The sequence below is a fragment of the Ailuropoda melanoleuca genome, chromosome 18 (assembly GCF_002007445.2).
Source record: "Ailuropoda melanoleuca isolate Jingjing chromosome 18, ASM200744v2, whole genome shotgun sequence".
NCBI classification, from domain to species: Eukaryota; Metazoa; Chordata; class Mammalia; order Carnivora; family Ursidae; genus Ailuropoda; species Ailuropoda melanoleuca.
Genome location: NC_048235.1, coordinates 13,524,974 through 13,552,799, shown reverse-complemented (window position 1 = coordinate 13,552,799; position 27,826 = coordinate 13,524,974). Strand labels below are relative to the sequence as shown.

The 27,826-nt window shown below is 40.7% G+C and overlaps 1 protein-coding gene and 1 pseudogene across 1 annotated transcript in view; both read left to right on the top strand.

Annotated features, from left to right (window-relative positions):
- The window catches only part of ACSL1 (acyl-CoA synthetase long chain family member 1), a 200,621-nt gene that overhangs the window by 79,496 nt on the left and 93,299 nt on the right, over positions 1-27,826 (top strand). The window lies entirely within an intron of this gene.
- Positions 9,263-14,597, top strand: LOC100472739 (annotated as a pseudogene).

Below are 27,826 nucleotides of genomic sequence, written 5' to 3'. Positions count from 1 at the left end.
TTTGTGGGGCTTGTTTTTTTTTTTTTCCCTCCAACACTTCCAACAGCAAAGGTCTTTAATCATTAGGTGAACTCTGTTTAAAAGAGGTATACAGGGGCGCCTGGGTGGCTCAGTTGCTAAGCGTCTGCCTTGGGCTCAGGGAGTGATCCCAGCGTTCTGGGATCGAGCCCCACATCGGGCTCCTCCGCTGGGAGCCTGCTTCTTCCTCTCCCACTTCCCCTGCTTGTGTTCACTCTCTCGCTGGCTGTCTTTCTCTCTGTCAAATAAATAAATAAAATCTTTAAAAAAATAAAATAAAATAAAAGAGGTATATATTTCCTCAGCCTTAAGACACTATTCTGCTGTCTTGTGAAAGACCATGGTTTCAGTCCAAGAAATAAAGGGTTGGGACATAGGCTCAGATTTCTCAGCTTACCCCGTATCTTGATGTGTGACTGCCCAGATGTTGGTCCGAAGACACTTGTGAAAGCCTGTTGGGTAAAATCTGCCACCGTACAAGTCACCCTGTGAAAAAGAAGCAACACTAGGTTGCATTTTTATGGTTGAATCTTTAACAGCTTGATAAATTTGGACTTGAACAAAAATGTAAAAGACGTAAGCAAGGAAATGTAACTTTGGGGACACCTGGATGGCTCAGTCAGTTAAGCATCTGCCTTCGGCTCAGGTCATGAACCCAGGGTCCTGGGATTGAGTCCCGCATCAGGCTCCCTGCTCAACGGGGAGCCTGCTTCTCCCTCTGCCTGCTTCTCCCCCTGCTTGTGCACTCTCTTTCTCTGATAGATAAATAAATAAATAAATAAATAAATAAATAAATAAATAAATAAATAAATAAATTCTTTTTAAAAATGTAAATTTTATCCACAATAAGCTACCGTTTTCACCCAAATAACTGACAAAGATTTCAAAGAATGATAATGCCTAAGTTAGCAATGGTGTAGAAAAAGGGGTCACTGATACTGGGAGTATATGTTGGTACAACACTTCTGCAGAACACTTTGGTAGTACATGTCAGAAATCCATTAAAAGCATATCCCATAATCTACCAACCTCTCTTCTAAGAATTTATCTCAAGAAATAACCAGACTGCAGTTCGGAACTGTGTGCAACAGATGTTTATGATAGGAAAAAATTCAATGTCCAAGAATGTAGGTTGGGTTAAGTGAGTTACAAATTTATAAAATAGAAATCTCTGAAGTCATAAAAAATTATAAGGTAGAGCTATATTTATTGGCATGGAAATATTTCACAATACATTTTTTTTTCTTGTGCATATATTTCTTATCTGTTTCTCTCCTCTTCTTTGCAGTGATGGGTGTTCCCATCAACTAGAGCGAACTAACAGTCAGGTACTCTACTCCATTGTGATCTAAATAGACACTGCAATTCCAAGAAATTGTGAACATTGTTACAGTACAAGGAAACCTGCTGGTTCCTTTAATGAAATCACACTCAGAGGTCATTATGGAGGTCAAATCTCTATTTGGGAAAAAGGAGCAAGACCGTGTGGTCCTGGCTCTTAATTATCCTCAGATACTCATCTTCTGTTACTGTCCTTGGAGAGGTCTACGAAGGGAATTGTTCCTTATCTGATATTTTTCACAAAAAGGTCTGGATGGAAAAATGAAATTAGTACAGCTGGAAAATTGTAAATAAAATGCCAAAATGCTAATTTAATATTGAGGTAAGTAAAAAGGAAGGATGGCCCCCCTCTAAAAAAAAAAGATTTTATTTATTTATTTGAAAGACCATGAAAGCAAGAAAGATCATGGAGGGAGAGGGAGAAGCGGACTTGCTGCTGAGTGGAGAGCCTGATGTGGGGCTTGATCCCAGGACCCTGAGATTGAGACTCTAGACTCTAGTGGAAGGCAGATGCTTAACTGACTGAGCCACCCAGGCACCCCAAGGATGTCCTTTTTTTATTTAAAAGTCTTTGGGGGCTCCTGGGTGGCAGAGTTGGTTAAGCTTCTGACTGGGGTTCGGCTCAGGTCGTGATCTCAGGGTTGTGATCTCAGGGTCATGAAATCAAGCCCTGCCTCAGGCTCCACGCTCTGCGTGGAGTCTACTTAAGACTCTCTTTCCCTCTCCCTCTGCTCCTCCCCATGTCAAATAAATAAATCTAAATAAATAAATAAACAAAGAAACATACCTAAAAGGTATGTTTCTAGACATTACCTGCAAAGGGAGAAAAATGGAGGGGAAGCATGTGAAGTGGGTGGAGAAAATGCTTAATGACAATGAGAAATTTGGTCTAAATTCTCCCCAAACAATGGGAAGTTTATTTATAAGTGTACACATTTGTTCATCAAATAGACATCTATCAAGCACTTGTGTGGCAAAGCTCCCAGTCAAGCTGACCGTCCAGGATTTGGTAGGGGGACTAGAATGTGTCTCAGTTCTGTTCTAGGTGGGCAAGCACCCTTCCACATAACCCCCAAGGCCCCCTTCAATTAATTTGTTCACAAATGTAAACTAATTTCACATTCTGGTTGTTTCAGTGTTACATAGATAGAACCTGTCCTCCACATGTTGGGGTGTCCTGGGGCCTCTTCTCTTCTTTCTGTGCGTTCTTTCCCAAGGTAATCTCACACAGTCTCATGGCTTCAAATACTGTCAGTGTAGGATGACTCCAAGCCAGTCTCTCCAGTCCCTACGTTTCCCCTGAGTTCCAGAACCAAATTTGCAACTGCCTATTTGACAACCCCCTTGGACATCTAAGGCACTTCCCAGATCTCTCTGCAGGCAGTGGCCCAGGTCCTCCGCTACGCTCCACCTGGCCAGCCGGGCTGTCACTGGGGCTGACCTCTGCTGATGCCCATGCTCTGCACGAGGGGGGGGGGGAAGAGGAAGAATCCACCTCCCTCAGCTGTTCAGGTCGCCAAGGTGCTTATTGACTGTGTTACTCCTGCTCCCTCTTCCTTTGACCCTGAGGCTGAGGTTCTGCCAGAAGTTCTCCTTGACAGCAAAGCTACCTTCTCCTACATGTGTTTTGGATTAGGGTTTCCTCCATTAATAGGATCCCATCTGCTTTTTATCATTTGTGAATTTTCTCAAAGTTGGAAGCTTTCTGGTTGTGCTTCTTATTTTTTTAATACCTCTTTTTAATTCATTCTTTTGATGTTTTAAGGTCTTTTTTTTCCTGGATGTTTTAGGTGGGGGGTAGAAGCTTGCACTCAACTTTCTGTCTCAATTCAATAGCTATTCTGTCTTACAGATTCAGTGTTACACTGAGTATGAGCCAATTTAATAACTCAGTTATTTTTCTGAATCATCATTGTGTGTTCTGGGGCTATGATACCTTCTGGGGGTGTTGGCAGGTATAGCACTGCTTTACCCAATCACTGAGTGACCCCCAAGTGATTGCTGAAGAAGTAGAAAACAGAGGTCTCAGGATTATTGTTTCTTTTCGCTATGAAGTGTGGCTTCTCACTTCTTTCGATGTGTCTTGCTATTATAATTGGTAGTCTTATGTTTATACAGTTACTTTTCCTTTAGACCAAAAAAAAAAAAAAAAGCATGTGTGTTATAGAAACTTTTGCTTCTTAACCCTCCCTTAAGGGGAGATGATTATTCTCTTTTTGTAATTACATTGTATAAGAAAAAGTTTCTCAGATTACTTCTTTTTAAATATGTGATGTTTTACTGTAATTGTACTTTTTTAAAAACCTTGGAACAAAATAAATGTGGTTTGTTTAAGCTGGACCCTGCATTTGAAGAATGCGCTACATAATTTAGTTCTCAATTTGTTCTATTATCTTCAGGGTATGGGAGGGAATAAAAACTTACAGCAGGGCTATGTGAATATCCTCTCCTCTTATAATATCTTCCTCTACCGCATTAGCTACGCAAAAGGGTTGTGATGATTAATTTTATGTGTTAAACTTGGCCGGACCACGACGTCCAGATATTTGGTCAAACATTAATCTGGGTGTTTCTTTTCCTTTTTTTTTTTTTTTTTTTTTTTTTTTTAGATGTCTCTTTGTCAGAGACAGAGAGAGAGCATGAGCAGAGAGGGGGCAGAGGAAGAGGGAGAAGCAGGCTCCCCACTGAGCAAGGAGCCTGATGCGGGACTCGATCCCAGGACCCTGGGATCATGACCTGAGCTGAAGGCAGACCCTTCACTGACTGAGCCACCCACATGTCCCTATCTGGATGTTTTTTTGAGGTGTTTTTGGATGAGATTTACAAATGAATCAGTGGACTTTGAGTAAAGCAGATTGACCTCCATCAGGTGGGTGGACCTCATCCAATCAGTTAAAGGTCTTAATAGAATTAAGACTGATCTCCCCAGAGCAAGGGTTCTGCCAGCAGATGGTCTTTGGACTTGAAGTGCAGCATCATCGATTCCTGAGTCTCAAGGCTGCGGCCCCATCCTGCAGATTTTGGACTTCCCACCCTCCATAATTATGTGCTCCGATTCCTTAAAAGAAATCTCTTTATATATATAAATATAAGCATAATAGTAAGTAAAAAAATATATAAAACATAAATTTGTAGAAATATGTATAGATATATTACCTATATCATATATTAAATATATTTTACGTATATGTACTTAACTCTAAATGGACTTGGAGTCCTTGCATATTTTCACACGGAAGGGTAGATGTTACAGAAATCAGAGTCAAAACTACACATATCCATGTATCTGCTTTGAGAAATAGAGATCAAAGACCCTTTCGTGGGGGCACCTGGGGGGCTTAGTTAAATGTCTGCTTTCAGCTCAGGTCATGATCCCGCGGTCCTGGGATCAAGTCCTACATGAGTGGGCTCCCTGCTCGGTGGGGAGTCTGCTTTTCCCTCTCCCTCTGCTGCTCCCCTCTGTTGATGCGCTCTCTCTTTCTCTTTCAAATAAATAAATAAATAAAATCTTTAAAAGCAAAAAAGAGACCCTTTTGTGGATCTACTTTCTCATTACTGCCTTTGTAGACACCCCTGGACTATGAACTCTATTTGTCTACTACCAACCATAATGGCAGCCTGGCTTCTAGTCCACTGGGCATTTCCTGAATGTTGGATCCAGTTCAACTACCCGAAGCACTATGTGCAGCTATGACTTCATACCTTTGCTACATTCCTAGAGTTTGCACTTGACACCGTCTCCCAGTCTTCTTGGACTTCTAGTTCCTGGATTGTACCTTCATGTCCAGATAAGTAACGTTCACTCGTTTCCTCATTAACCAGACTCTTGGTCTCAGACTCCAGGTGTTCTTCTCTGCTTCCCACCATAACAAGTATCACGGATCTCGAACTGGTTTTTCCTAATGTTCTCGACGACCTGACAAACTGGCAGGTGTCTTTTGTTTTCATTGCTAGTGTAGTTCATATGTTTTCATGTCCTATTCTATAATGTAAAGTTGGCCTCAATAGGAAGGACAGAATTTTACAAATAGGAAGACTATTTTTAAAACATTCAATGCTCAGTATGTCATCACAAGCTAATGTGATCCTCGGGGACGATTATTGAGGCCTGATGATTCTAATAAAATAAATGATCAAATAAAATGACTGAGCAGTACTTAAGCTGTTAATAACGGAGAACTAGATATGCAATTCTACTTGAATCAGTCAGGGTGAGGTCAGGAGATACGCATCACAGCAGTTGGTTTAACAGACAGAATTTAATGTAAAGTGTTATTAACTAGGTAACTAGAGTAGGTTTCTATTACCGCTATTAACAAATTACTTCAGGGGCGCCTGGGTGGCTCAGCCATTAAGCATCTGCGTTTGGCTTGGGTCATGATCCCAGGGTCCTGGGATGAGCCCCACATCAGGCTCCCTGCTCGGCAGGAAGCCTGCTTCTCCCTCTCACACTCCCCTTGCTTGTGTTCCCTCTCTCACTGTCTCTCTCTGTCAAATAAGTAAATAAAATCTTAAAAAACAAAAAACAAAAAACAAAAAACAAATTACTTCACATTAAGTGGCTTGAGACAGCACAAATTTGTTACCTTATAGTTCTGGAGGTCAGAAGTCCAAAATCATTTTCACTGGGCTAAGGTCAAGGTGTTAGCTGAATTGTGTTCCTTTTGGAGGATCCAGCATATTTATGCCTGCTTGCCTCTTCCTGCTTCCAGAGACCACCTGCATTTCTGGTCTCAGTGGCCTTCCCATCACTGCAACCTCTGCGTCCATTGTCACACCCACTTTTCTGACTCAGACCCCCTGCCTCCCTCTCGTAAGGACCCTTGTGATGACACTGGGCGCATGCAGATAATCCAGGATAATCTTCCCATCTCAGGATCCTTACCTGCTAAATTCCTTTGGCCATGTGAGCCAACATATTCATAGGCGGTGGATGTCTTGAGGGGGACAGTTATTCTACCCATCAAAGTAAGCAATGAGGCACAAATAGAACACTAAGGTATCACGTTTTATAGACTGAATCAGCAACTACAGGAAGCAGTGAGCCCCCCTAGGGTTCCAACAAAGGGAAGATGTTGGCATGTTGGAAATTTAGAAGCTTAAAGAAAAGGCCCACAGAGCAGAAACCTACAGCTCTGAGGACAAGACACTAGCTGCTAGTGGTGGCCTCTTTGAGGGGACAATGAGGCACGGGCTCCAAAGGTTAGGAGGACTGCAAACCGCTCCCTCTGGAACAAAGTGCAGCTTCAGGGGGGACGAAGCAGGGCTTCTGATGCTGACCTGAACAGGAAGCTACAGAAAGGAGTAGGTCCCTTTCCTTCCTCCTGCCTCCTAGTCTTCCTCCAGTGCTCCTCCCTGGCACTCCAAGAGGGAGCCAGACGGCACAAGAAAATTGTGGGTAGAGTCCCAGCCCCAGTGTTACAGAGCAGAGCACAGGAGGTAAGTCAGAGCTTGAGAGATGATAGTTTTACAAGTGGCGCATGACTCAATGTGATGAAAAGCAAAAAGCATAAATCCAGCAATTGTTTTGATTCTGTATCCTTGAGGCAAGGGCTTTTTGCTCAGTTCATTGGTTTTTTTCATATGTTGTAGCTTCCGGTCGCTTTAAGACACGTGTATGGAAACCATATACTGTTTTCAGAGACACTCTAGATAATGCAATGATTACCACACTTTTTAGAAAGGATGTACTCCTGGGTTATTTTGTTTTGTAACACTCCACGTGATCTCTTTAAATCCTTTCTGGTATATATTTAGTTTGTAATTAAAGCAATTAATTTCTTTGGGGCGCCTGGGTGTGGCTTAGTCAGTTCAGCATCTGCCTTCAGCTCAGGTCGCGATCCCAGAGTCCAGGGATCAAGTCCACAGGTCCCTGCTCAGTGGGGAACTTGCTTCCCCCTCTCCCTCTGCAGTTCCCTCTGCTTGGGCTCTCTCTCTCTCTCAAATAAATAAATAAGGTCTTTAAAAAAAAGCTATTATTTCATTTGTTTGAGGATTGCATACTGTTCTTCAAAACAACTGAAGAAAACTTAGGATAACTCAAAAACAAGAGAATTTCTGGGGCAGTACAGTGGATGGTTTCATCAAACCTTTTCATAACAGCAGGTAAAAAGAAATCCATAGAGGAAACATCCTGAGTCCGAAGTTCAGGTTAAGAGAAATATATCCCATTCTGAGAGTGCGATCTTTTCATTTTCACTCATATTCTGACCTTATATTTTGATGGCTTGTGTGAAGTCTTTCTGGACCCAGTTTTCAGTTTTCGAACACCAGATCTGTGTTCTGCATTACTATTTATGTTCTCTAATATACTCTCCATATTATCACGTTGTTCTTCAGTTACAAAAGCAAGGCTAAAAGAGCTGAACGTTCTCATGTCTCTCTAGTATTATATGCTCCATGATGACTTCTAGAATGTACCAAGGTTGAGCACCTGCAGTGCTGTACTTGGTGCTCTCTTTCATTCTCGAGTAAACTAATCATGAAGCTCTTGGGTCCTAGCCTTGGTTGGCTAGTTCAGCTTTCAACCTCATTCAGTACACTTTCTTGTCCTAATAAACAGGAAATGACTTCAAGCTAAAATATTTGTTGAACTGCTTCTCATCCTTCATCCTTTATAATTCTATTTCCTTTCCTCTCCTGCATTTATAGATGCAGCTTTTGACTTGGAACAGTGGCACTAACTTGCTGCACTCTATAAGTTATACTTTCCTTTAAAGTCATTGCTTAACCCTTTCACTGGAATCCTTTTGTAAGCAGATTTTTAAGAAAAAGAAGCCAATATAGGAAAAACAAAATATACCAGGAATTTATTCCAAAAGCATTGTTCGGGATCAACTGGGTCTGTGTAGGTTCCTCCTACTCCCATACACATTTGACATTTCCATCTGTTCAATAAAGACTACGTTCCAAGTGCTAATCCTAAAAAACTGATGATAAAGTCCTAAAGTAACAAAAATTCTTGGAATATATGATATGCATTGTAACCATTGAGGCAGAAAATAATAGATTAACTCTGGAAAATGGATTTTTCAACAAGAATTGATATTTGAAGGAGTTTTCTGTTTAAGGAATTTTATTTCCTTAATTTCTATTTTACCACCACTTCGTTTCCTGTTATTTTTGTTAGTGATAAAACTTCTTAGAAGATTTCTTTCTTTTTTCAAATGCTACTATGCTTTTGTTTTATTAATACTAGTTTGCTCTTAGTTTGGGTTTTATTCCCCACCCTTAACAGCAACCATAGAGTTATCCTCATTTTTATATTTTAAATCTCTACTATTCTCACATCATCTTATCAATTCATGTTTTGAATGGCAATTGTTTTGTCCCTAATAATTGATTGACCATTTGCATCTTATAATCTTGTTTTATTACCTAAGCAACTGCAATATATATCATTTATTTTCCCCTCTCTTAATTTCTTCTATATTCTCACCAATAATTGAAAATTGGGGTTTATATAACAAATTTCGTTACATTTCCCAGGCAAATGTACCAAAGCAGGGAGGTGATTAGTCATAGGGTAGAAAATACAGGAGATAAAATATACAGAAGATAGTTTATAGAAGATAACAGAGGTATTGAAGATTACTGGGAGCCTATAGGTATATTTCACTTGTACTGTTTATGTTCTTCATAGGTATGTTCATACGCACATGATTTCTAGTATTTTGTAGCCTGCCTTTTTCTTCACTCTAATTCCTTTCATTTATACTTAAAGATTTTTGCTCTGGGAGTTCCCCTTCTGATTGTGGGTAATCTAAGTAATTCAGATTAATCCTTTTGCTAAGAACTAGAAGAGCTGAACAATTATATTTTAAAAATGTTTGAAGGCATCAGGGAATTAAGTCAGTGAAGAATCAGGGAGCCAAGATCTTAGAAAAGAAGGAAACACAGGGAGATGGGCATTGCATTTGGGTCTCTGGAGCTTCCAGAAGAGGTGGATGAGAAGCTGAGAAGTTCAACAGAGGGTGACAAATTCATGAAGTTAAGGAGAAAAACCGGGAGTCAGAGACTACCAAAGAGGAGGATCCAAGTACCCCTCTAAGATTTGGATAAGCTACACAGCTGCACCTGGGGACTAACTGTGAACTATAAATAATCTAATCTCAAAGGGACTAAAGCAGCTTCAAGTAATCCCAAGCCTTGATTGAACTCAGGTTATCTGGGATAGCTTGAACCCTTACCTATTAACAAGAAGAAAAACATAAATCCTCTCTACCGAAAAAGACTATCATCCTAAACTTCAATTTTTCTCTACAATTTTTCATATCCAATATCCAATATTTGTTTTAAAATAGTCGGGGCACCTGGGTGGCACAGCGGTTGGGCGTCTGCCTTCAGCTCAGGGCGTGATCCCGGCGTTATGGGATCGAGCCCCACGTCAGGCTCCTCAGCTATGAGCCTGCTTCTTCCTCTCCCACTCCCCCTGCTTGTGTTCCCTCTCTCGCTGGCTGTCTCTATCTCTGTCTAATAAATAAATAAAAAATCTTTAAAAAAAAAAATAAAATAAAATAAAATAGTCAAGACTGTGAAGGGATAAGTTACTTTGATAGATAACCAAGGTGGGAAACACGACAAAAATAGACTTACAGGCATCCAGATAATCGGACACAGACCTAACTGTGCCTAATACGTTTACAGAAATAAAAGACATAATTGAGAATTTTTGCAGAAAAATGAAAATTATTTTAAAAATGAAACTTCCAGAACAGAAAAATTTGATAATGGGTTTAACAGCTGGAGAGAGAATTAGAGAACTGAAAGATCAGAAATAAATATCCAAAATAAAAGCACAGAGAAACAAAGGAATAATAAATGCAGAAAAGGACTAAGAAACATAAAAGATACAGTGAAAACTTTTCCGTTATGCATAATTGCTCTCCAGAAGAAGAAGAAAGAAGAGAATTGTACAGTATTGGTATTTGCCAAAATAACAATTGAGAATTTTCTAAAAGGGATGGATGATATCAAACTACAGATTCAAGAAGCACTACAGAACCGAGAAGGGGGCTAGAAAAACACACCTAAGCACACCACGGTCCAAATGCTGTAAATGAGGGGGCGGAAGGTCTTAAAAGTAGCTCATGAAAGAAGAAAATTACCTCCAAGGTAGAACTATAAGACTGACAGCTTATTTTCCAATAGAAACAATAAAAGCCAGAATAGCCTTCAAAAATGTGACATTCGGACAAACAAAAAGAGAATTCATCATCAACAGACCTACACTAATGATAAGACTGAAAGATGTTCTTCAAGCAGAAGGAAAATGATTCCAGATAGCATCTCCAAGATGCAAAAAAGAATGAAGAGAAAAATAAAAGATACACAGAAAGGGAAATATAAATAAATATTGATGATTGCAATCATGGTAACAGAATTTAATGGGGTTGAAATGTATAAAAATCTAAATACATGGCAAAACCACTTTGGAAAACAATTTGGTAGTTTCTTAAAAAAAATTAAACATATACTTATATGTGACCTAGCAATTCCAATATCCATCAAATGATGAATGTATAAACAAATTGTGGACTATTAACACAATAGAATATCATTCAGGTATACATAATACTGAATTAGTGATATCTGGAAGAGCATGAATGAATCTCAAAACATGATGATCTTAAAGAAGTCAAACACAGAAGACTACAAAAACAATCTATAATAACAAAAATCAGGTCAATAATTGCCTGAGCATGTGATGACTTTTCAGGGTGAAGTAAATGTTCCATATCATGGTGGTTACACGGGTGTAAACATTTGTCAGAACTCATCAAACTGTATGCTTAAAACAGGAACATGTTATGGAGCGTCAACTCCATCTTAATAAAGTTAATTAAATTGACAAACATATGGAAAAAATAGTATCAAAGTTGGGTAAGAAGGTATATACAGTTAAAGTGCTACAAGGTCCTAGCATTGTCCAGGAAGAGATAAAATTTGTACTTGATGTTAATTTTTTCCAGAAAGAGTGTATGTAATAATATCTAGGGTAACTACTAAAAGAATAGTAAAATAATGTATTAATACCAAAATAAATGGGGAAATGAAATAACAGAAACAATCAATTTAAAAGTAAGAAAAAAAGAATCGGTGACAACTGAAAGCAAAATGGTAAGATGGTAGATCTGGATTAAAAAAACAACTATACGCTGCTTACAAGAAACACATCACAAAGATAAGGACACAGAAATACTGAAAGTAAGGGAATAAGAAAGAGATGTACCATGTAAACATTAACCAAAAAAAGCAAGGGTTATTATATTAATATCAGAAAAAGTGGACTTTTAGGAAAAAAATAATTGGTAGAGACAGACTATTTTGTAATAGTTCAACTTACCAGAAATATATAATGATTCTAAGACTGCTTACACTTAATAAAATAGCCTCAAAATGTGTAAGGCAAAAATCAACGTAACTACAGGAGGAAATAGATAAATCTACAATCATAGTGTGAAATTTCACATACTTTTTTCATTAAAGAGACCAAAAAACCATAGATTTGAACTTAACAATGAACAAATCTGACCTAATTGATATATAAAGAGTATTTTGCCTAACGCTATACATTTCATTTTTAAAATTACACTTAAAATATTTATAAAAATTACCACATGCTAGGTTTAAATCAAATCTCAATAAAAAACAAAGAATTGAAATCATACGGTTTGTTGTCTGTCAGTAGTGGAATCACATTAGAAATAAATTATAAAAAGATCATTTGAAGATCCCTCCAGGTATGGAAATCAAGAATTATCCTTTAAGGGGCGCCTGGGTGGCACAGCGGTTAAGCATCTGCCTTCGGCTCAGGGCGTGATCCCGGCATTATGGGATCGAGCCCCACATCAGGCTCCTCCGCTATGAGCCTGCTTCTTCCTCTCCCACTCCCCCTGCTTGTGTTCCCTCTCTCACTGGCTGTCTCTATCTCTGTCAAATAAATAAATAAAATCTTTAAAAAAAAAAAAAAGAATTATCCTTTAAGGGGCGCCTGGGTGGCTCAGTTGGTTAAGCGACCGACTCTTGATTTCAGTTCAGGTCATGATCTCAGGGTCATGAGTTCAAGCCTCACATTGGGCTCTGCCCTGGGCATGGAGCCTGCTTAAGATTCTCTCTCTCCCTCTCCCTCTGCCCCTAGCCCCCATGCTTGCTTTCTCTCTAACTAAAAGGGGAAAAAAAGAAAAGAAAGAATTATCCTTTAAATAACCCATGAACCAATGAAGAAATAACAATGGAAATTAGAAAACATTTTACTGGAATGATAATGAAAATATTGCAAAGCATGTCAGCGGCAGCTAAAGCCATCCTTAGAGAAAAATTTATACCCTTACAACACATATGATAGAAGAGAAGAAGAACTGAAAAGGCAGCGATCGAAGCGTCTACCTCAATAAGTTGAGAAAATATCAAACTCAAAGTGGAAGAGAGGGAATCATAAAGGCAAGAGGAGAACTGAATGGGAATATAAAATAAATATAGAGTAGAGAAGCTCAGCAAAACTAGAAGTTGGTTCTTTGAAAAGACTAATAAAGTCCTAATTCCCTAGGGAGATGAAGGAAAAAAAAAAAAAAAAGATAAAAATAACCCATGTCAAGAATGGAAGAGGGGACACTGTTATGGATCCTACAAGTATTTAAAATATTATGAGGATATTAAAACCAATCCTCCGTGAATAACTAGAATTTTTTTTTTTTTTTTTACCAATGGACAATTTTCTAGAAAAGCACAGTTTACCTAAATGGACGCAAGAAAATCTCTACAGTCCTGTAACAATGAAAGAAATGGAATGCATAATTTTAAAATTTCCATTAAAAAAAAACCCCAAATCCAGATGACTTCACTGATGAGTTTTACCAAATATTTGAGAAAAAAAAATGCCAATTGTACATAAACTTTTCCAGAGAATAGAAAAAGTGAGACGCGTTCCATTTTGTGTTCTGAGGCCAGTGTTACCTTGATACCAAAACCTGACAAGAACATTATAAAGAAGGAAAATAATAAGCCAGTGTAACATGTTTTACATAAATGTAAAAAAAAAATTCAACTATTAGCAAAACAAATCCAGCAATGTCTGGTGAATACAGTGTGACCAAAATGGCCTATTCCAGGAAGGCAAGTTTGGTTTAACATTTGGGTTGACCTAGCAGAATGGAGATAGGCCCTCTGGCTGGAGATACGTGTAACATGCTGACTTTGAGCTAGAAATGGTTGCCAAGGATGTCTTCAACAGAGGATTTGGGTTTGGTATTGTCAGTAGATCTGAGAACCCAATCTTGTAGCAGAGTGGAATTTTTTACTTCTGGTCATGCTTACACAGATACAGGGAAAGCATCAGACACCCTAGAGACCAAATATAAGATCTATAACTAGGGACTTATTTTCAACCAAAAATGAAAGAGACAGCACCCTCGGGGCAGAAATATCTTTGTAGAATAAGTTTGCTGAAGGGTTGAAACTGACTCTTGATACCCTATTTGTACTGAACACAGGAAAGAAGAGTGGGAAACTGAAGTCCCCTATAAATAAGATTGTTTCTGTCTTTTTTTTTTTTAAGATTTTTTTATTTATTTATTCGACAGAGATAGAGACAGCCAGCGAGAGAGGGAACACAAGCAGGGGGAGCGGGAGAGGAAGAAGCAGGCTCATAGCGGAGGAGCCTGATGTGGGGCTCGATCCCATAACGCCGGGATCACACCCTGAGCCGAAGGCAGACGCTTAACTGCTGTGCCACCCAGGCGCCCCAAGATTGTTTCTGTCTTGACAGCAGTGTTGATATTGATTTTTCTGGACCAGCCATTTTTGAGTGGGCTGTGTTTAGCCTTTGAAGGTTGGCTTGCTGGCTCTCAGATGAGTTTTGACAGAGCCAAATCCAAACAGTCACAGAATAATTTTGCCCTGGGTTTCGAGGCTGCTGAGGTCCAGCTGCACCCTCAAGTAACTGATGACACTGAACTTGGAGGTTGTATGTACGAGGGGGTTAAAATGAGAAGATTGAAACACCAGTGAGCCCTGCTCGCACAGGTGGCACTAACGTTGCTGCTAACTGCGCACTGGCTTGTAGCTCTCCTTTATCTGCTAGAGCAGATAACCCCAGCCTGACTGGACTGGGCTATACTCCAACCCTTCAGCCAGGGGTCAGACTGACCCCATCAGCTTTAACTGATGGAAAGAACATCAATGCAGGAGGTCAAAAGTTTGGGGTGGGGTTCGAACTAAGAAGCTTCATGTGGTTTTGAGTAAAGCATCAGTTTTGTCCCTGGAGGTGAAAAGAAATGAACCCACGGTGTTTTGGCCTTAAAATTCTTCTGTGCGATTTCAGAAGTGTGAACTTTTTACTCTTCCAAAAAATGGTAACGTTCCCCACACTGAAGTCTGCAGACTGAAAGTCCGTCGTAAGGTGGGTGCCTTAAGGCATGCCTGGAAGTTGTCGTGTTTGCGGTGCATTTCAGTCCGGCGCTGCAGTGTCGGTTTACATGCGCGCCTCAGTGACGGTGCAGTGTCCTGTGATAAAGGAAATGACCCAGTCCTCCAGTTTGTACTCACGTCTTGCATGTGCCACGCCACTTTTTCAAGACCTTTAGAAATATAATGGTCTCTGTGCTGTAATGGAATCTTTGGTTTTACAGCAGAGTAAAATAAAGTAAATCCATCATGGGGGCGCCTGGGTGGCTCAGTCGGCTAAGCATCTGCCTTCGGCTCAGGTCATGATCCAGGGTTCTGGGATGGAGCCCAGCGTCGGGCTCCCTGCTGAGTGGGGAGCCTGCTTCTCCCTCTGCCCCTCCCCCTGCTTGTGCTCCCTCTCCCTCTCTTTCTCAAATAAATAAATAAAATCTTAACAAAAAAATAAATCCATCATGTTTGGAACAAAGAAAGAATGGTTTAACGTTTGAAAAAAAAAGTGAAATTCATCACATTAACAGAATGAAGGGGAAAACATTACTTTCTAGATAAATGCCTAAAAAGAACTTGCGAAAAATTCAATATATATTCATGATTAGAACTTCTGGCAAATATAAATAAAACTGCTTGAATCTAATAAAATGCACCTATAAATAATCTTACACAAGCATGATTAAATGTTAAAAGCGTTCCCTCTGGAACTGAGAATGGGACAAAAATGTCCTAGCCAATTTGATAAGCAAGATAAAGAAAACAAGTATAAGAATAGGAACACAAGGATAAAAACCTCTCCTATTCACAATTTGGTGATGTACCTAGACTATCCAAAAGAATCTACACATAAATTATTAAATTTAATTAGTGAGTTAGAGTTAGCCAAGTTATTGGATACCAATATACAAAAATCAATTGTATCCTTCTAACAACAAGCAAAAAATTAAGTTTTTTATTTTTATTTATTTTTGATTGTTTTATTATTGAGGCATAATTAACATGTTAATTTCAAGTGTGCAATGTAATGATTTCATATTTGTATATACACTGCAAAGAGATCACTGCAATAAGTCAAGTTACCATCAGTCACCATACAGTTATTTTTTTTTCTTGTGATGAAAACTTTTAAGCTTTACTCTCTTAGCAACTTCCAGTTATACAGTATGTTATTAATTATAGTCACTATGCTGTACATGACATCCATGACTTACTTATGTTATAACTGGCAGTTTGTACCTTTTGACCCCCCTTCACCCATTTTGCCCACCCAACTCCCCCTGTCTTCCGGCAACCAACATCTGTTCTCTGTACTTAGGAGCTGGGCTTTTTTGTTTGTTTTGTTTTGTTTCGATTTTTTTTGTTTGTTTTAGATTCCACATGGAAGAGAAACTATATGATATTTGTCTTTATCTGACTTATTTCACTTAGCATAATGTCTTCAAGGTCCATCCACAATGTTGCAAATGGGAAAATCTTGTTCTTATTTATGGCTGAGTGATATTCCATTCTCTATATATCTACCACATCTTTCTTCTTTATTCATCCATCAATAAGCCCTTAAGTTGTCTCCATATCTTGGCTGTTGTAAATAATGCTGCAATGAACATGGGGGTGCAGATATCTCTTGGAGCTAGTGTTTTTGTTTTTGGATAAATACCCAGAAGTGGAATTCCTGGATCACGTGGTAGTTCTATTCTTGACTTTTTGAGGAACCTCGAAACTGGGTCCATAGTGGCTGCACCAGTTAACGTTCCCACCACCAGTGCATGAGGTCTTTCCCTGTCCTCCACATATTTGCCAACACCTGTTTTTTCTTGCCTTTTTGATGATAGCCATTCTAACAGGTGTGAGGTGATACCTCATTGTGATTTTGATTGGCATTTCCCTGATGATTAGGGTTGTTGAACATCTTTTCATGTGTCTGTTGGCCATCTGGGTGTCTTCTTTGGAAAAATGTCTATTTGATTCTTCTGCCCATTTTAAAATCAGATTGTTGTTTTGCTATTTAATGGAATGAATTGAGTTTTAAGAGTTCTTTATATATTTGGGATATTAACTCCTTATCAGATATGATTTGCAAATATCTTCTCCCATTCAGTAGGTTGTCTTTTCATTTTGTTGAAGATCTCCTTTGCTGTGCAGAAACTTTTTAGTTTGATGTAGTTCCACTTGTTGATTTTTGATTTTGGAAATTAAAAAAAAAATCTTCACCAAGACAGATGTCAAAGAACTTAGCGCCTATGCTTTCTTTAAGAGTTTTATGGCTTCAGGTCTTACATTCTAGTCTTTCATCCATTTTGAATTTATTTGGGGGTCCAAATTCAATCTTTTGCATGTAGCTGTCCAACTTTTCCAACACCATTTATTGAAGACACTCTTTTTTTCCCCTACTATATATTCTCTTCTTCTTTATCATAGACTAATTGACAGGAAGTCTTAAGACACAAAGTATTACTGTAAGGGAAAAGATGGATAAATATGGCTACATTAAGAATATGTTGCTCAAAAGACTCAACTTTATGTAAATGATATTCTTCCCTGAATAGCTTCCCCCCAACAGAAAATGATGCTTGTAAGTGTCATCCATACTTTTTTAGATGCTTTATGGGGTTTTTTTGTTTTTGCTTTTAATTTATTTGTTTTTTTTAATGTGTTTGTTCGTTTGTTTGTTTTTTACCCTAGGGTCTACCAGATGCTTTATGTTTTGTATATGGTCTGAGATAGGGGCCACGTTTCATTTATAGAAAATGGGCAAAACCTAGTCCATTGGTTTAAATATCAAGCAAGTGGTTATCATTGGGCAGGACTGAAGGGAGAATGATGGGGAGGGGAAGCCAAGAGGGCTCTGTGTTGCTGGTAATGTTCCATTTCTTATCCTGGAGGTGATCACATGAGTGTGATTACTTGGGGTGATTCACTGAGCCATGTGACGATTTGTTCACTTTTCTGTATTTGTGTTATATTCAATAAAAAGTGAAAGAAAATGTATCTTCCTTTCCTTAGAGATACAGACTAGTGATAAATGCATCGGGTCCTTTGCTTCTGAATTGTCCCCAGGTTGTTCCCTTTTGCTGGCTGCCATCTCACCATGACCTTTAAAATTTTTTATTGGTCATGTAATGCATGCCCCCTCTGTTGCTAGATTCAGTTACATATATTGTCACATTGATTCTTCACAACTCTGTGAGTTGGATGTCATTGCAGCTGAGGCGTGGAGTGATTAAGTGATCTATCTAAGTCAAACAGCTCACAAACAGCAAGCAGCAAAGCCAGGATTAGATTCTGGTGTGTTTGCTGCATTCTACTGTGCTTTTAAAACCCAAAGATTAAAAATAGAAAATTCTATGGGGTGCCTGGGTGGCACAGCGGTTAAGCGTCTGCCTTTGGCTCAGGGCGTGATCCCGGCGTTATGGGATCGAGCCACATCAGGCTCCTCTGCTATGAGCCTGCTTCTTCCTCTCCCACTCCCCCTGGCTTGTGTTCCCTCTCTCGCTGGCTGTCTCTATCTCTGTCGAATAAATAAATAAAATCTTTAAAAAATAAAAAAATAAAAATAGAAAATTCTAACACTTAACCAATTCACTTGGGAACCTCATTGATCTATATAAAAATGCTATAAAAAAGGTACATCTAAATAAAATGAAAAATATTTTTTTCTATGTACCTGGTATAAATTAACAGCATTTGTCAAGTTTGTGAAGCTTTTTAAAAGTGAGTGTGGGGGGGATGGTGCATCCGGGTGGCTAAGTCAGTTGAGTTTTGGCTCAGGTCACGATCCTGGAGTCTCACGATCGAGCCCTGCATTGGGCTCCCTGCTCAGTGAGGAGTCTGCTTCTCCCTCTGCCCCTCACCCTGCTCATGCTCTCTCTCTCTTTCGCTCTCTCTCGCTCTCTCTCAAATAAAAAAAAATCTTAAAAAAAAAAGTGGATGTAGGGGGAAAGCATAGATTTATAGTCAGCTCAAATCCCAGATTGGCTACTTAACACTTACGTTTCCTTGAAAAGTTCCTTAAGCTATTTGAGGCTGGATTTTCTCATCTGCAAAAACCAAATAATAACACCTATTCGGTGGTAAGCCAAGGGAACTGTGTAGAAATCATTTGGGAATGCAGATAAACCACAGCTGGCCTGCTAGCCGGAGAAACTGAGAAGAGTCAGCTTGACCCAGGTTGTAGCAGAGGGCGGGGCTTAGTTAAGTACTCAGTACATTATAAATGCAGGTAGAGTCTAACTTATCAGAGCCCCACATCATCATACTTACAGCTAACTGGCCCCCACTCCCCAACCTCCACCCGTTCCCTCACCTTTCATCCTGCCTGCCACACCCCCATTGCTACACACTCCTCCACTGCCCATGTCATGGGAGCTGCTGTGAGGAACGTAGACATACTAGAGACTGTCTGAGTGAAGTCCAGTAACCCACCAAATGCAACTTCAGTCAACGAGATACCATTTTCATCAATCAAATTAGCAAAGACATTTCATATGGTAACACTCAGCATTGAAAGGGTAAGATAAACTTTCTCACGCACAATTGGAAGACCCATGTGCCTTTCTGGAAAACCATATGAGAAGCAAATTGGAAAGAAAACATCACTGGAAGTTTAGATCACATAATTGTCACCTTCCAGAAATCTATTACTGGGAGACAGTGATATCCATCACACACTCGGACAGAGCTTTATGTCCAAGGATGTTGCAGCCTTACTTACCATGGCAAAAGTCTGAGGTAACCTAATGTTTAAACAGAATGATTAGAGCATCTCCTGTGCACTCGTGCAGAAATTGTCACTCACTCAGATAGAATGTGCCCCCCCCAAATAAAATAATAAAATGGATAACTCTATATGATAATTATAACTATATTTATCATATAGTTATAATATTTATGAATATGTATAATATATTGAATATATATAATATATAACATATATATAACAAGAAATATATAACACAAATAGAGAATGCTCATGAGTGAGAAATTATAAAGTGAAAAAAAGGAGTTGCAAAACTGTAAATACTGGAAAAACCCGAATGTCCATCAATAGATGAGCGGATAAACAAAATGCAGAATATACATACAATGGAATAGTATTCAGGCTTAACATGCTCCAGCATGGACGAGCATTGAAAATATTATGCTAGATGAAATAAACCAGAAGCAAAGGGACAAATACTGGAAGATTCCATCTATATGAGGTACCTAGAATGTGTAAATGCAGAGAGACAGAAAGCAAAAAGACGTTATCAGGGACTGGGGGAGGGAGGAATGGGGAGTTAGTGTTTAATGGGGACAGAGTTTCAGTCTGGGATGATGAAAAAGTTTTGGAAATGGACAGCGGTGATGGTTGTACAAATTGTGAATGTACTTCTTGCCACTGAAATGTATACTTGAAGGTGGTTAAAATCATAAATTTTATGTTACGTGTGTTTTATCACATTAAGAATGCACAGAAAAAAAATTTATGTACAAGTTTACCAAAAAATGTATGCTTTGAAATATTGGATAATGTCTAATTAGATATTAAGATATAATCTCTGTATACTGATTGATTCATTTTAAAAATATGGATTGAGTCATACCAGAAAAAAGGGGTTGTATTAGACACCTACTATGTGCCAATATAGGGATCTGGGGGATAGAGCTTGGTAAACAGGATAAATGACCCCTTACTCTTAGTGCAAAGGATAACAGATACTGAGATTATAAGGAATTTTCTGTTTTGATCCTTTCTGTATTTTCTGAATCCTTCTCAATGAGTATGCTATACTTTTCAAAGAGTTTATTCATTTATTTGCGCACTCGAGCACACGTGCGTGTGCACGTGCACACGAGGGGGGCACTAGCAAGGGGGAGGGGCAGAGGGAGAAGCAGGCTCCCCGCTGATCAGGGAGCCAGATGCAGGACTTGATCCCAGGACCCCAGGATCATGGGCTGAGCAGAGGGCAGATGCTTAACAGACTGAGCCACCCAGGTGTCCCAAGTATGCTATTTTTATATTTGGGAAAAAACATAAGTGAAAGGGGGAAGCAATTACAAAAAGCAATACTGGCTCGAGATGGGGCTTTCTCCCTTGGTGTAAACTCATCCGCTGTCATCCTAGAGAGGAGCAGGTCTGGTGATGCTGGGCGAGGAGGTGGGGCGGGGTGCAAAACTGAAAGAATGAGACCTGTAGTTCCTGCTCAACCATCCCACTCTTCTGCTTGTTATGTGTTGGGCTTTCTGGCTTCTAGAAGCACCTGGACTGCAGTGACCCTGTAATCCTGCTCTCTCTCGTCCATCACCGTCATAGTTTACATCAGTGTTCATAAGACCAAGAGCTCCGCTTTTCTGGTGTTGGGATTTTCTACCTTTACTAACAGTCCTGCAGTAACTTATGAATAATTGTCTTGTCCCTCTGTCTACTTACAATAGGACATTACGTGCTTTCTAGAGACTCACCAAGCTGATCTGAAAATTTCGGGCAGAGGTTAGTAGACTTTCAGGCTCTGCATAGCTCCACCGAGAAACGGTTGCTAATTTTTGGCTCATCTTACAACAGAGCAAAACTGAGAATAATTTCAGGGCTTTGCAATGTAAAAAAGTCCCCAGTGGCCTCATTTCCACATGCCCTCTCTGCCCCCAAGTAACTGACCCTAAGTTTTTGTTCATTCTTGTCTGATCTTGACCAGAATTAGGGGAGGGAGCCTGACCTGGGCGAGTGGAGTCTGAGTTTCTTCATCATGACGCAGAAACCCCCCTCCACCCCTGCTCTGTGCAGAGACAGTAGGGATCCTATGAGTGAGAGAGAGACGCCCCCTTCCTGGTCCCCCCGCACCATCCCGTGTCTTGGCTGAAGCCCTCCTGTAAATCTTCTGTTACATCTGACCCAAGAATCTATTTTAGGCAGGGATTCCTACACTCTGTCGGAAACCTCTCCTCATCAAACTAGACTTTAGAGGTGTGCAAACGTCTGGTTTTAGCCTGTGAGTCTCCTGAAGGCTGATACCGTGTTTCCTTCCAGCTATTCAGTGAAGGTTTAATTTCTCGGTATATGACGGACGCATGAATAAAACCAGCTTTGAAGGCTTCCTTTTCATCTTATTCCCTAGACAACTTTCACTCTCTGTTTCCCCCACAAAAACTGATACTTTTCTTCTCCAGTTCAATTCTTTTCCTCTCCCCCAAATCTCCAGCTCTCAGTTCTTCCCATGGAAAATTCTTCTCTACTCTCTGTAGCTACTTGTTCATGATCTAGTAGCTTCATCTAGGAGAGAAAGACTGTGTGGTTTGGTGGTTCAAAAGCACAGGCTGCCTGAGCTCACATTCGGATTCTACCACTTTTGGTGACTTCTGTGTGCGCCTCAGTGACGTCATCCATCATTCGGGGCTAATAATAGAAACTATGTGACAGGGCTGTTGGGGGTGGTGATCCATGTGCCGTATCGCACAGGGAACCTGCAGTGGAAGGACTGAATACACGCTTATTGTTAGTGCTGTTACCTAAATGGGTATAGGCTGTTAGGTAGGCAGTTCTTTCTTCACGGCCTTTGTCCAGCCCCAGACTTGATCAGATGAGGAGAAAGTGGATAATTGACCTGTGAGGGGAAACCTAGGAGAATGCGTTTTTGCCCCAGAGGAATGGTGCCTGGGAAGGGTTGTGGCACCACCCGCCCAGCACCTTCCAGCTCCGAGAGCTCTTCCCCGAGCCTCAGCCCCTTTGCCGCTCCAGCAGTGGGCCACTGGCAAAGAGCGAATTTCGGGCCATCACCAACTTGCTGAGATTCTGTGTCCCTACTTATCAGCTATGTTATTTCTCCCTTTAAAAGGAAGAAGCTACAACCTAGAGAGGACAGAAAATTTGCCCAGTGTCAAACAAACTACTGAGTGACAACACTGAGTTGTGATTCTAAGGTCTTTGGAGGACCAGTCTAGGACCTTTGGGACACACAGAGCTGCTGGGTCGGTTCTTCATTTCTACTTAATCTTCCCTGTTTCTGGGGCCCTTGCTTCCAAATCCCTCCCAGCTTCCTAATCCTCTCATACCCCCAGCCTCAGAGCCAGCCCCGAAGGCCACAGACCCAACCACATAAGGGACCACATAAGGGTCTCCACCCTCCTTACACACCTACTGCGTCCTAAGAATAAGCCACCTGCCCAGACCCAGTCCTGTGGTCTGGCCACAACATCTGGGCTCAGGTGACTCCTGAGGGACCTTGCTGTCTGTCAGACCTGGTGGCTTCCATAAGCACTTCCCAGAGTCCCAAACCCTCTCCTTGCCCGCATTCATCTCTAGCTGGGTACTCCCTCCTCGGGCCTCATCTATTTCTCTAGTCTCTAGGCCACGGGGAGGCCAGCCTTATTCTGAATTCCGGTTCAGTTGTTGGTGGCCTTGGCACCCAGCCTGGCCCCATCTCGGGGACTTGAATTGAGGCATAGTGTCATTTCCTGCTGTAAACAGATTCCAGAGAGCAGTTTTTTGTCCTCTTATTTTCTGAACACTTGAAGGCTGCTTGCATCCCCCAGCTCTTGGCCTCAGCCACCCAAATATAGACTCTTTCTTTACCCACTGCTGCAGAAACGAGGGTCCTCCTTCTTTCTTACTCCTCATCATCCATTTTGTCAAAGGACCTATGATATTTGCATCCAAATAGCCTCAATTTGAACACAACCGCAGGTTTGCTCCTGTGTCCTTTTGGAGTGGGATTAGACTATCCACCCCTCTGGGACATTGGGCAGATCATTTTCCTGCTCTAAGGAAATTTCCTTCCAGTTAAAATGGGCATTAAATTAATGACCTCTTTCTGCTGTGAAACCCTGAATTTAGAGCTGAGACATCTTTTCTGTTACCTGAGGACTCTCTGGGGGAGAAAGCGTGGCTCTTGGACTAACTCTTTAAGTAGATCTATCCATCTTCCAGAAGAGTCTGAAAATTTTCCCCACCACAGATAAAGAGCTCTAGTCTAGGGGCGCCTGGGTGGCACAGCGGTTAAGCGTCTGCCTTCGGCTCAGGGCGTGGTCCCGGCGTTATGGGATCGAGCCACATCAGGCTCCTTTCCTATCTCTATAAGCTATATCATGCTGATCAAGTGTTTTTACCTTCAAATCTACCTTTGACACTTCTATAAAATTCCCTGAGCTTTGTACATGAAGTTACTTGCATGCAAATCATAATAATTTCCTTCTGTCCGAGAGTGTTTTGGAGATGTAAAGCAAGAACAATTACCTTTAAAATGAAATGTCACCCTGACGCTATTACGGAACATTTAAGTCACTGGATTTCAACTATTTCAGTGCTGTATACTTTTTGTCTCTTGATATATGCTCTAATTGTTGGCTTACTGGTTAATTTTCATAGTTCCTTTCTCATTCCTGTTTCTTAGAGTTTTACGTTTTCTTTGTTTCTTGGTGGGGCAAAATTAGCTTCCACCATTATCACCATAGGAGATTCACTGATTTGGGGCATCTGGGTGGCTCGGCCAGTTAAGCATCTGCCTTTGGCTTGGGTCATGATCCTGGGGTCCTGGGATTGAGTCCTGAGTCGGAATCCCAGGATCCCTGCTCAGTGGGGAGCCTGCTTCTCCCTCTGCTCCTCCCTCTGCTAGTACTCACTCTTACTCTCTCTCTCAAATAAATAAATAAATAAATACATGAACTCTTTTTAAAAAATGAAGCTTCACTGATTTAGTAACACATGCATTCAACGAAGAAACTCTTGCAATCTTCATTTACTCAGATGCTTTTACCAAAAAGCATACAAGGCCCCTCTACTTTTTGGATTTCCACAACCCAAAATATCTCTTTGAAATAGAAAGTGAAATCATCCCACATTTATATGTATGCTGATGGGCAGAAAGCTATGAATCATTACCTGGCTTTATTTTTTGCTCAACCCAATACTACATTTTTCTCTAAAGAAATTGACTCACCAAGCCTCTTTCATCCTCCTAAGAACACAGTGGAGTTAATTTCCCAATCACCGTAGCATCTGCATGAGGCCGTATGACCAGCCGTCATAAATGGACTATAGTGGAAGTGATACTGGCCCTGAGGGGCTAAGGAAGTTCTGCCCCACTTTCCCCACCTGCTGACTGGATGGTACGGGAACGATCTTGAGATCCTGTGTTGACGGTAGAACTGCATGAAGGAAGCCAGGTCCCTGAATGATTGTGGGAAAGGCCACATGCCTACCACCTGGTGGGACGTGAGGTGAATCACTGGAGTTCTGGGGCTGTTTGATGCAGTGAGCAGACCTGGCTGACACATTCCTCTTCTTCACGTTGGAGAACTTACACACTGCAGCCTTCGGAGCAAACAGCCTTGCTACATGGCCCCGTCAAAGATGGTGCTTTATGCGTGACTTAACGACACTCCTGCTGCTTACTTTGCCTTCACGCCAAGTAATATAAGTTACATCTCCTCAGCAGAATTAGAAGCGGGTTCAAAGTCATGAACACATTCTCTCCTTTCAGCCTATCTTTGTTGCTCAGCCATGGTGGCCAGTGCCACCTGTCAAACCTCACAAGCTCGTCAAGATCGCTGCCCATGTTGGCAGTTTCATGACTACGGCAAAATGGCTCTCTGGTGGGTCTCAGCCTCAGAAACCAACGCAAAGCATTCATATCTAGCCCCTTCATTTCTTTCAGGTCACTCAATAAACATAATCTGGTTTCTTTCAAAATAATGCAGTTATCTAATTTCCTTCATTAGTAGCTAGTTAGGCAAAGCTCTGGCTTCCCACGACCCAATTTACTGGGTCCCTGCGCTCATTTAAGGCTTCTCCTCTTACTCTTGAGGTCAGTCACTATCTTACTTCTGTAACCTAACCTCTGGGTTTTCTGTTGAAATGTATTTCCTGTTTTTCCTGTTATTAAAGCAAAACAAAAAAAAGAATGCCTTGGATCCTCTTTCGCTATTTCCAAGCTACTGATCCTCACTCTTATGCGTGTCTCTTTCGCTATCATTCCCTAACAATGTATCTCAAGCCATTTCTTCAAAGTAAGAGTTTAGTAGTATAGAGATCTACTTTTCTCTTTCCCTAGACCATAGTTGTTATCAGCCGGTTTTCTGAACCACCTCTTCTAGTCCAGGCCTTATCTTATAGGATAAACTAAATGCAGACCATTGATTGCTAAATCAAATCAAACAATTTGCTCTCTTTTCTCTCATGCTTCTCCTAATGTTTAAATTTCTCCAACAATCGATTAACAAATCACTCCGGTACACTTCACGAGGACCTTTGAAACAGGAACAGAAAGAAGATAAGAACAGAAGAAATAGAAGTGAGTGCACAAGTCATGTGTCAGTCTCATTTACAGGAAACCACTGAACAATAAGATAGTATATAATACTAGTCATCTCGTATATACAGAAAGTGTATTCGCAATTATAGAGGGGAGAGATCAGTGTTTGCTGGAGTAGAACAGAGTTTCATAAAGGTGAGATTTAGCCTTTAAGAACTGTTAGGTTAGACCAATAGGAAGGACAAGCATTTCATATGTGGGGAAGATCATCAGCAAAGGCACAGAGGCAGAAATGACACCATCGTCACAGTGGGTTCTGTTTATTATGCACCTGTCATGTGCCTCGCACCATGTCACACCCTGTATATTCATTATATCTAATCCTCACAGCAATCTGGGATTATAAGATGGATACTTTACAAGTAAGAGAATTCAAATTTAGAGGAGTACTAAATGTCAGAGTCATCCTTCAGTGTCTTGCTCCACCCACTACATAGGAAGGTGGCGGCAGTTAAGAAGAAGGGTACCACTCTGGAGAGCAGATCGCAGTCAACTAGACAGCTTGGTGAAGCTCGATTATGGAGATGCTGGATGTTGAACAAGGGTGCTGGGCTTGACCCGATAAGTAACAGGAGAGGGCAAGAGGTATTTTAGCATATACGTAGCACAGCAGACTTTGGAATTAGACAAGATAGGAGTTCGAGGCCGTGCTCCATGTTAGCTGAAGGACTCTGGGAGACAGCTGAACTTGCTGGGGTTCAGTCTTCTCACTTGTAAAATGTGTTTGATAGTAGCAGCATTTATAGGGTTGAAAGGCTTAGGGGTGGTAATGTATTTAAAGCTTCTGCTAAAGTACTTGACGTACAGTAAGCGTTTGACACGTGGTATTCCTGCTACTATCACTGCTGCCAAAACAGCATTTCAAGATGATAATTTAGAGAAAAACAGCTAGCTAGCTACACCCTGAAGACAAGTGATGAGGGGGCCTGAGATTCTTGGGAGAAGGAGAGACAGGTGAGGATGAATTTATAAACATGGCAAAGATGAGTCCAGGGGACGTGGTGGCTGATGTAGGGGACAAAGGAAAAGATAAGCCCAAAGACACACATTTGGAAGCATCAGAGAAGTGTGATAACATGACCAGAAATTAGGAAGCAAGGGAGGGATTTAGTTTTAGGAGCTAGACAATGAGTTAAATTTTGGATATTTTGAGTTTGAAATGATGGTAATGCATTGAGGACTAGGTATAGAAACTTTGACGAAAAGGTTGACTCTGGACACGTAGATTTGGGGATTGCTATAATCATTGTATTTATTTGAAAAACAAAAGTGAACTCGAGCCCAATATAAAGAGAGAAGACCAGAGGACTTGGACTGATATCTGGAGGTGCCTGCAGTTGGGGAACATGAAGTGGGAGAGGAGCCATTGAAGGACCAAATGAAGGAGCAGAGGGAGACATAAGATAATAATCATAATTAAAAAACAGACAATAACACAGATCACTGAAGTCACAAACCAGAGAAGGGATTTTCCAAAGCAGAGTGAGGTCTGATGTGCCCCGGGCTGCTGAGGGGAGAAAAGACGGAGGGGGCTGAAAAGAAAGGCTATAGTTGGTGTGGTGACAGCTAGAACCCAGCTTGGGAGGAAGCAGGTGGCAATAAAAGTCAGAGGGCACTGCCCATTCATCCATTCACTGGAGATGTAAGGGTACAGGGAACCAGGCTGTGGCCAGAGGTAGCAGCAAAGGAAACATGGAAGGTTATTTTTGTTTTTTGGAGAGGCCAGTACCACCAATAATCCTCAGAGTGCATTTCACTTCCTCCCCACCCCTTCCCACAGCATATCTCTT